Here is a 9,360-nt window from a genome sequence, read left to right as displayed (position 1 = left end):
TAAGGCTGCTGTGTAGGGGAACTTAGAGACGCTGAAAGAATGGGCTGCCAGTGAATAAGCTCATGAAACTCACACAGACTGATCCTGCTGCTGGGTAGACAGAATTCCCCTTGCAATGTCACAACCTGGGGCTTGACTGACTGGGCAGCAGCTCTGTTGGAAGGACCTGGTATGCTGTAGCATCAAAGCCAGAAGCGTCTGGGCTGTCGCTAGGAACCCTGCCAGGAGGTTAACAGGAGTGATTACCCACTTTTCTCATAGAACTTAGCCTGCATCTAAAGTCCTGTGCCCAATTTTTGGGCACCCCAGTCATAATGAAATTGATAGACTGCGTGAATGCAGTAGAAGGTTTTCAGGAGAGGCTGAGAAAGATGGGATTGTTTAGCTGAAAAAGACAAAGCTTTGAGGGGTCCCTGAACCTGACAGCACCTGTGGAAGGGCCATCCAAAAGAGAACCAGGCTCCTTCACAGTGGTGGCAAGAGGATATGTGAAATTTGCAGAAATTGAAACAAGGAAATGGTCCAGGTGGACATAAGGAAAAACATTGTCCTCAAAAGAACGAGCAAGCAGATAACCATACTGCTCAAAGAGGTTCTTCAGTCTCCATCCTTGGGGCATGTTTGAGAGCCAACTGGATCAAGTACTGAGCAATCTTGTGTTATCTCAGACTTGGTCCTGCTTTATGGTAGAGGTTGGAAAAAAAGTTGTCCTAAATTCTCTTCCAGACTCAGCTCCCTTTCAACTGAATTATTCTATAATTCCATTATTGCTAAAGATTTTCTAGTGAAATATTATTCATGCTGAACTTAACTGGATGTCTTCGTTTGATTTCACTGGGGCTAAATGCTGGAATGGTTTTATTTTATTCTAATATGAAGCATTTGTGTGAAACCAAAACACAACTCTCCTCTCTCCCCTTCCCATTCATTTCTATAGAAATACTCGATCTGACAAAAGTAGACCCTGTGGAACAATGTAACAAAAATGAAAAAAATTGCACATAGAAAAGGCAAATTTTATTAGAATTAGTCCCATAACTCAACAAGAGTTGCAAAGGTGTCTACAGTATCTCGCTTTTTTGTAATAGTAAAGTGGCTTCGCTGTATGGCAACACACAAAGCATACTTCCATGGTTATGAAGTAAAATTACTTCTGTGGGATTAGGAACAAACTGATAATAAATGTCATGTGCCTACAGATTACAGTCAGTTATTTTCTCGACTTTATTTTTTATTTTATTTTTTCTTCAAGGAAAATAGATTGCTCACAATGGTGTGTCTAAATATATGTGTTTTATAGCTTATTTGATAAAACCTAAAGATTTGTTATGATTTAGTAATCTGACCTCCTGCAAATCATAGGCAGGTTTACAGTAACAGATGATAGATAATATGTAATACCAAATTGAATTAGAAAATTGATGTCTTTTTTTTTTTTTTAAATACAGATTTGCCAGATGTACACCCATCCTTAGTACCTGACATTTCTGTAATGGTGAATTTTATGTAGGTAGAAGCCTCCTTTTTAAAGTCTTGCTGTAATGGGCAACATCTTCAAAATACTTTGCTCAGCAAGCAGGTAATCTAGGATTTAAGGTTCCTAGGATAGGCAGGGCTAAAGTATCAACCAGGCGTCTTCTACAAGTGACCACTAGACATTAAATAGCCCATAGTCAACTGGTGAAGAACACATTAGGTTTGAATATCAATCAAAGTACTACATATAGGGTGATAAGGATTAATTTTATTCCTATCACAGAAAAGTTTATGACAGATTCTGTATATAAAAACTCAAAGCTATCTATGTGTAAATAGCATTTAAAAAAAAAGTGAAAAGAACTTCCTCATCAAGCAGAATGAACTTGTCACAGCAGCTGTCACCAGATTCCTGAGTTTTGTGATTATCCTGAGGTCATGTTTTCATAGCCATGGCTTATGGCCTTCTGTGATTTTTGCTTTGGTTGGTGGAATGAGCTGGTGTGCAGTTGTACACTGCAGGCTTTACAAGGAGCTTTCAGATAACAAGCCTTAGGACTGAAGTGAAGGTGAGCAGAGAGCAGCTTCAGTGACAAGGTGGCAGAGACACGATGGCTCAGGTCAGTGGATTCAAGAGACAGGTTCAATATAGTAGGCTATTGTGCATAACAGGGAAGACTGAAATATAAAGAAGATTTTTTTAAAAAATCATCCTAACATCATGATGTGGTTATATAAATATGGGAAGGAAATACAAAACTTGTAGAGTTGCTAGATTAAAGAAATATTTGCAAAGCTGGGACTGAAATTGAAATATATATTGAAATCTTTCTAATGTTTCAGTCGTTTGTTTTCACATTGTTACTTTTTTGCTCTAATTTTCAGATAAAGACATTTACTTCAGCATACAATTTATTTTCAGTTTTGCATCTCTGTATTCATGAATACTCTAGCTGTGTGCATTTCTTTAATATCAATAGGTTTGAAGATAATACATGATCATCTTGGAGGTTTAAAAAAATGAACATATTTTCTTTTAGAATAAAATATATTCAAGATGGTGTGTTAAGAAGCTTCTGAAGTTCACATTTCAGAATATAAAAATATCTATATAACTACATTTAGTAAAACAATAATGTTCCAGTACTTCTGGTCCCTTATGGAATTTGATTTCCTTGAAGTTGTATTCACTCAACTATTCATAAATAAAATCAGTGGTTATGCTTTCAAAATTTTGTTTCACTCTGACAAATAGACTATATCATGAGTTTCAAACATTAGTATATGTTGGCATTAAAAGTTGTCCTATATTAAACAGATTATTTGAAAAGCAGCTGTCTCTAATCATTCTTAAAACTAGAATTCTGGGCCTATCACAGGATGCCCAATATTTCACAGAATACCAATGTATTGGGGTACCTCAAGTATCTGAAATTCAGGAGTATATGATTTTATTATGCTATTGTGTTTAATAACAAATATTAACCAGGAAAATATATTCCACATAGCAAGGTAATATATTTATGTCCAGTAGCTAACTAAAAGAAATCCCAAGACTAGCTGTGAAAGAAATCCTTTTTATCACCAAAAGTTTTAAGTATATCAGATAGAAAGGATCCACTTTATTTATTCCTTGTTTGTGGCCTGATATACTAAATCTTTATTGTACAAAATTGAACCAATTGTAGAGAATATATTATTATATTCTTAGAAATCCTTGGGGTTTTTTATTAAAAGTACAGTTTGTCAATGAGTTAAAATCATATCATAATCATAATATCATAATATACAATATTTTTTCTTGATTTTTTTTTTTACTCAGGTTCAGTTAACCTTTGTAACTTGTTCAATGAGAAAAACTAGTGATCTGTATCACCCTACACAATTAATGGTTGAGCAGCCTATAATAAATGAAAATGCCATCATAGCCTAGCAATTAGTGCATGGATCATCTTCAAAAGCTTACACACTTTTCTGTCTACAGCATTTAACTTTGCTCTGTGACTAAAATTGTATTCAAAGTGAATGGCAATATTCAATTACCGTGGTAGCGCATTATGGGAAATTGTCACAATTGTGAGTAATAGCTCTTATGGAAAACAATTAATTTGGTGTCCTGTTGCTAGGTCAAGTATAAAAGCTAATTTCCTGGAGGAAAGAAAGATGTTTATCACCATATCTTCTTTGATGTTTTAATCTGAAACAAGAAGTGCTTCTTTTACTGTAAAAAGTTTTCTTGCATATATTAAAAAAAAATATGAGATAAGAAAGAGGTAGTAGCAAAAGTTGCACTGAAAATATGTGTGAGGAGTATATTTCTTTCCAGTTTTGTCGCAGGAAAATTTTCCTACATGCATAGAAATTGCCACTAGCCAAAACTGGTTGAACTACACAGTTTTATTGAAATAGAGCAGTTGAACACACAAAGAATGACATTTCCCTTTCCTCTAAAATACAAGCCAAAGTAGAGCTCTTTCCTGTGCCAGCAAGCACTAAAAGGAACGGTATTTTTTTCTATTTGAGTCCAAGAAAAAGGAAGAAAGAAGAGCATTTATTCTCCACCACCATTCTACACTTTAGTATATTTCTTGCTATATATTTAGTATTTTGTATGTTTCTTTAGTGTATTTCTTTACTCTGATTTCCATTCCTTCTTGAAGAGACAGTTGAGGGTTTTTTGCTGTATTTTTACCCCTTGATCGAGCCACTGATCTGTTACCATTTTCATGAGTGGGCATATAGTATCTCTAAGTTACAAAACTCAGTGTGTTTTTTTTGAGACTTCTATTAGTGTAATAAATTACCCATTTTGTTTTCTTTAATGTTTATAAATAATTTATTCCAAAAATACAAATATGCAGGATGACATATTTACATGATGAACATATTCATGAATATTTATACCACATAATTCCAGATGCCTAAGTTATACGCCTGAGTTAGGAGAAAAGTTTCCAAACAAGCCCATTTTTATCATTTGAACAAAGCAGGAACTTAACACGAGCATTCTTAATAATGTCTCTCTCCCTCTCCCTCCTTCTCCCTCACTGTTGTATACCTAAGTACTCCTCAATACATTAGCTTACTACACAAATTATATCAAGCTAGTGGAAGGAAAGAAAAAAGAAAATAATTATCACATGGTTAAAGGTTAAAAGAGTATTACCCCTACTTCAAATTATAAGAAACTGACTATTAGGGAAAATGAGTCTAAATACCTGGATGACATCCCCCACAGCTATGATATAACAATTGTGTTAAGATCTGAGTTGTTTGTTTGGGATCTTAAGACTTAAAAGTTTTCTTTCTCCTCAGAATTTTTGAAACTTCAGAATCTACATTTAGATTATTTTGTCTTATATCCACATGCTGTAATAACTTACCTTTGCACTCCTTAATTTATTGTGACATCTCTTGTTTTAAACTTGTGACACCAAACTTGGCCTGACTGTACATTTGTGAATTTCAGGGACATGGAGGTCAGACAAGAAGTAATCAAAATGAAACTGGAAAAACAAAGGTTTTGGGGTTTTTTTTCTCATGACATTTAACATAACTAAAATAAAAATTTAAATGGCCCATATTTATTAGGGTCTAGAAATTATATCTCTAAGTGAAGAGATGCAGCACTTTGACAATCACACTTTGTCTTGGTTTGACCCGGAAGTGAGTTTTTGGAAAAGTTGTGGTCAAACCAATCAGCGGCCAGATTTGAAATTGTCACGTGTGGTGGCCACTGAGGTTCAGATACGCCTCTGAGAACACACAGGGGTTAAAAGCAGGAGATTCCCGGAGAACTCTCTCTTTGGAATCTGTTGGGTGAGTGGAGTCTGGACCTCTCCCCCGCCCAGCTGCGTCTGGGTGGGGGAGCGGGAGGCCATGCAGTCTGTGGGGAGGGGGCCAGAGCCCCCGAAAGGTGCAGGGGTGGAGGAGACCGTGCAGGGGTGGAAGAGACTTGGGATGTCTGGGCAGGCCCCCCGGAGAGAGGAACAGAGACTGTGCTGGCAGCTCAGCCGGCCAGAAGCGGGGGATGCAGTGAGAGAAGGTGCCCGGCAGCTGTGGGAGTCCTGGGCAGGCAGAAGGGAAGATTTTAACGCCTTGGTAGAACAATGGAAACCTTACAAATACTGATCCTCCTGAATCAGAATGAGGAGAGAGAGATGAGAGATGAAATGGGAAAGCGTGAGGAAAGCTGGAAGAGGTGAGAAGAATCTTAGGTGGGAAGAGATGATGGAGTAGCCTTGGGCTGGACTCTTTCTTGTATGGCCATGGACAGACCCGTGTTTTTCCCTGTGACCCAGAGACTGTATTTAGGGGGAGGCAACACCCGGGAGTCAAGAGTGAAGCAGCGGCGTGAACAGAGACGGCTGAGGAGGGTGTGGGATGCCCTCTGTCTCCGTGGGGAGGAAGATCTCTGTTCATGAGGCCCCTCGGCCCCAGGGGATGAAATCTGGGGGGGACTGGTGTCCCAAAGTTGGGAGACTGCTGCTTTTGGAACTGGGTGGATCATCTTTAAACGGGGAGCCCTAAAGGCAGTCCTGGCCCGTGTCCAGTGGTGAGAGCACTGGACATGGGGGGGAGAAGTCACGAGGGCCGATGTTCTCTGTGCGGGGTCATGGGTGACATGAAAGCACAAGAGGTTTCAATTGTGCTTCCGGGGGAAGCCTATGGTGCAAGGGAGGACTCCTCTCTCCCTGATGGATTTGAGGGTTGATTATTTGAGGGGGGTGAATCTGTGGAGAAAAGGGAGGAGGGAGGAGGAATGTATTTGGAGGGTTTTCATTTCTTAGCTTTGTGTGTGTGTTCCTTTTTAGATATTGTAATGAATAAAGTGTTGTGTTTTTCCCTCCATCTCCAAGTGGGAACCTGCGGTATTCTGTTTCCAGGTCACATCTCACAGTAACCATTTTGGAAATACACCTTTCATGGGGGCCCTGGCACTGTGCCAGGGTCAAACCATGACACACTTTCATTATTAAATTTGACATATTCAAATTTAGGAAGTGCAATAAAGCAGTCATTCTTCTAATATTACCTGATTTTATTTTCACAAACACTTACATACTGGGAAATTTTTGCTTATTCTTACAAAGCACAGAGAACCCAACCGTGCAGGGTCTGGATGTCTGTGGTGTCAGAATGTTGCTCTAGAATGAAGTTTAAAATAATTTTCATATTTAAATAGATTTTTCTGTCAATATTTTGTCATTTAGAATAGTCATATTTTTACATTACCAATGGATACAATAGAAAATGTTACTTTGCAAATTTGCCTGCCCATCTTGAAGTTCATTTAGCACCTTTACATGTACCCTATTTAATATTATAAATATTTCAAATAAAAATCAATAAACTAGTAATGATTAATATCTATTCAAAACTATAAAATGCAATTATATTTTATGAGTTAAGTATAATAAAAGTTAACTTTTCCTATTGCAAAAAGAACTCCTGTTGATTCATAGAGTATAGAAAAAAACACATCTTTTCAAAAGTGGCCAGCTATGATTCAAGCACAGATTTCATGTGGATTCTGCTTTGCTCTTTGTAAATTTAGTTAAATCAACTTTCTGTTTTCTGTATAACATCATTGGTTCTTGTAAATTTTGCAGAAAGTGGAGAATTTCCTTGGCAGAATTTTGTCTTGACTCTAGAGATGATATCTTTCAGTCTTTTAGGGAAAAAAACTTGATACCAGAAAGGTTTTACTTCATGTTTGGGATTTTTTTTTAACTATAAGTGCTATAACAAAATGTATTGCTGTGAATCTGCATTTCAGTCAAAACCACAAATTTAAAAAGAAAAGTATTTAAAATTTGAATATAACAGTCATATAATCTTTTTTCTGCTAATATATATTTATTCCAAAAGGAATAAAAAAAGCTCAAAATTTTCCATGCACATTGTAGAATTCCAAACAATACATGTTATTCCTTTAAAATATACATACTGCAGTAAAACTTTTTATCCTAAGTTTCCCTGTGGTTTCAGAATAGAAGTGATGAATAATGCATTATTCTTCATGTGGTGATGTTAGTAGGCCTCAGAAAATATGTAACCATTTTATTACTATTCATTTATGCGTACAGTTAATCATAAACTACAAAGGATTGTTAGTTTCAAACCCTTAAGAAAAATTTATGAGGTCAATTTTTAAAGAATTATTCCTCTGGGCTGTAATTAGTATTTTGTAGCATATGCAACCTGATGTTATCGTAGGAGGCAATTTGAACATCTGTGTGTATTATTTGAAAGGTTCAATCCCAAAGAACCTTCCTGCTTTGTGATGTTAGGATGCACATTAGACAAAAAAATGGATAAAGCAGAAGGACTAATTTCTACTGCATTAGAATACTGAAAAATATACAACAGCTTTCTTTTTCGCTTTGCTTCTTAACATATTAGAGCATATAGGACCATAGGAAAAGGCTTTACAGTGAAGCCTCATTTACTGCAGAAGTCAATTTACTTATTTAATGAATTTTCCACAGATATGGAAGTTTACAATACAGATTTTAAAAAAATAGCTAAATATACCTATGCCTAATATATCCACGCCTAACATTCAGGATTAAATATATTGTACATTGACGTTGTAGACCACTGGAAACATATTTATTTTCATCTAAGTAAATTCTTGGGAATTAAAGATGATTAAAAATAGGTCTGGTGCATTTCAGAAATCATTTCTTCAAATGGACTAGGGAAAAATGTTAATAGTTTTATTTACTGAAAAATGTTAATTTTAAGAGTACAAGAAACCCATAATCTATTCTGACAAAGTTGTTAGGGAAGTCCAGCAGTATGAAAATTGTACAGAACTAGAGTCAGTCTTTGATAATACTTCACTTGTTTAAGTACAGATCCTCACAATACATAATATTGGTAGAAAATGAGTCCGTCTTCAAGTCATCTCTTCTGTCACTCCACAGCAGTAAATTTTATACAGCAAAACAGGACTCACATATTTGATCCTTGGAGATAATATTCTGGGGTTCAATAATTATGTCCTGCAGAAAAGCATTGTAGTCACAGTTCCTAGTCCTGCAATATCCTGGGTTCTACCACTTTTCACAAGCTTAAATGCTCACCTTATTTTTATTTAAATTACTTCTTTAAGTTATATAATTAATTATATTAAGTAATCAGTTATTGGATTTGTTTAATTTGTATCACTACAGTTTTTGGGTTTCCCCCCACCCAGGGAAAATATTAAGAGTTGCAGGATGCCTTCTTTGAGTATACAAATAGCAAAATACTAACCAGATTTCATTTATTGGTATTTAAATTCATCTCCAAAAGTCCTGGAACTCTTTTACTTCTGTAATGCATTGACCCTGGCTGGATACCTGACATCTACCAAGACACCTCTACCACTGTCAGGGAGGAGAAAATATAACAAAGGGTTCACAAGTTGAGAAAAGAACCAGGAGACATCTCTCACTAAATACCATCATAGGCAAAATAGGCTTGAATTTGGGTTATTAACTGAATTTATAACTAGCAAAATCAGAGCAGGATAATAAGAAGCCTTAGAAACACCTTCCCCTCACCTCTTCCTTTTTCACAGCTCTACCTCCTCCCCAGCAGCACAGGGAGAGAGAGAATGAAGGCTATGGTCTGCTCAACACCAGTAATCTCTGCTGCTGCTCAGGGACCGGGTCCTTCCCCTGCTCCAACATGGGAGGGACCCTGCCATGCGAGACAGTTCTGCATGAACTTCTCCAATGTGAGTCCATCCCATGGGTAACAGTTCTCCACAAGTGGTTGAAAGGTGGGAGAGTTTTCAGAAGTTGGAGTCCTTCAAGAACAGGCTGTTCCAGTGTAGGTGCCCCATGGAGTCACAAGACCTGCCAGGAATCCTGCTCCGGCATGGCTCCTTTC

The 9,360-nt window shown here is 36.9% G+C and overlaps 1 long non-coding RNA gene across 1 annotated transcript; it reads right to left on the bottom strand.

The window, feature by feature from the left end:
- Nucleotides 1-1,724: 1,724 nt before the first annotated feature.
- LOC135300052 (uncharacterized) lies at nt 1,725-5,449 on the bottom strand. The gene is made up of 2 exons (XR_010361922.1): nt 4,860-5,449; nt 1,725-2,154 (listed from the first exon to the last, which is right to left on the bottom strand). It is a non-coding gene; the product is annotated as an uncharacterized LOC135300052 (long non-coding RNA).
- Nucleotides 5,450-9,360: the final 3,911 nt, after the last annotated feature.

Source organism: Passer domesticus, chromosome 4 (assembly GCF_036417665.1).
Source record: "Passer domesticus isolate bPasDom1 chromosome 4, bPasDom1.hap1, whole genome shotgun sequence".
Taxonomy (NCBI): domain Eukaryota; kingdom Metazoa; phylum Chordata; class Aves; order Passeriformes; family Passeridae; genus Passer; species Passer domesticus.
Note: the sequence above shows the minus strand (reverse complement) of the source record. Positions and strands in the feature narration are given on the sequence as shown.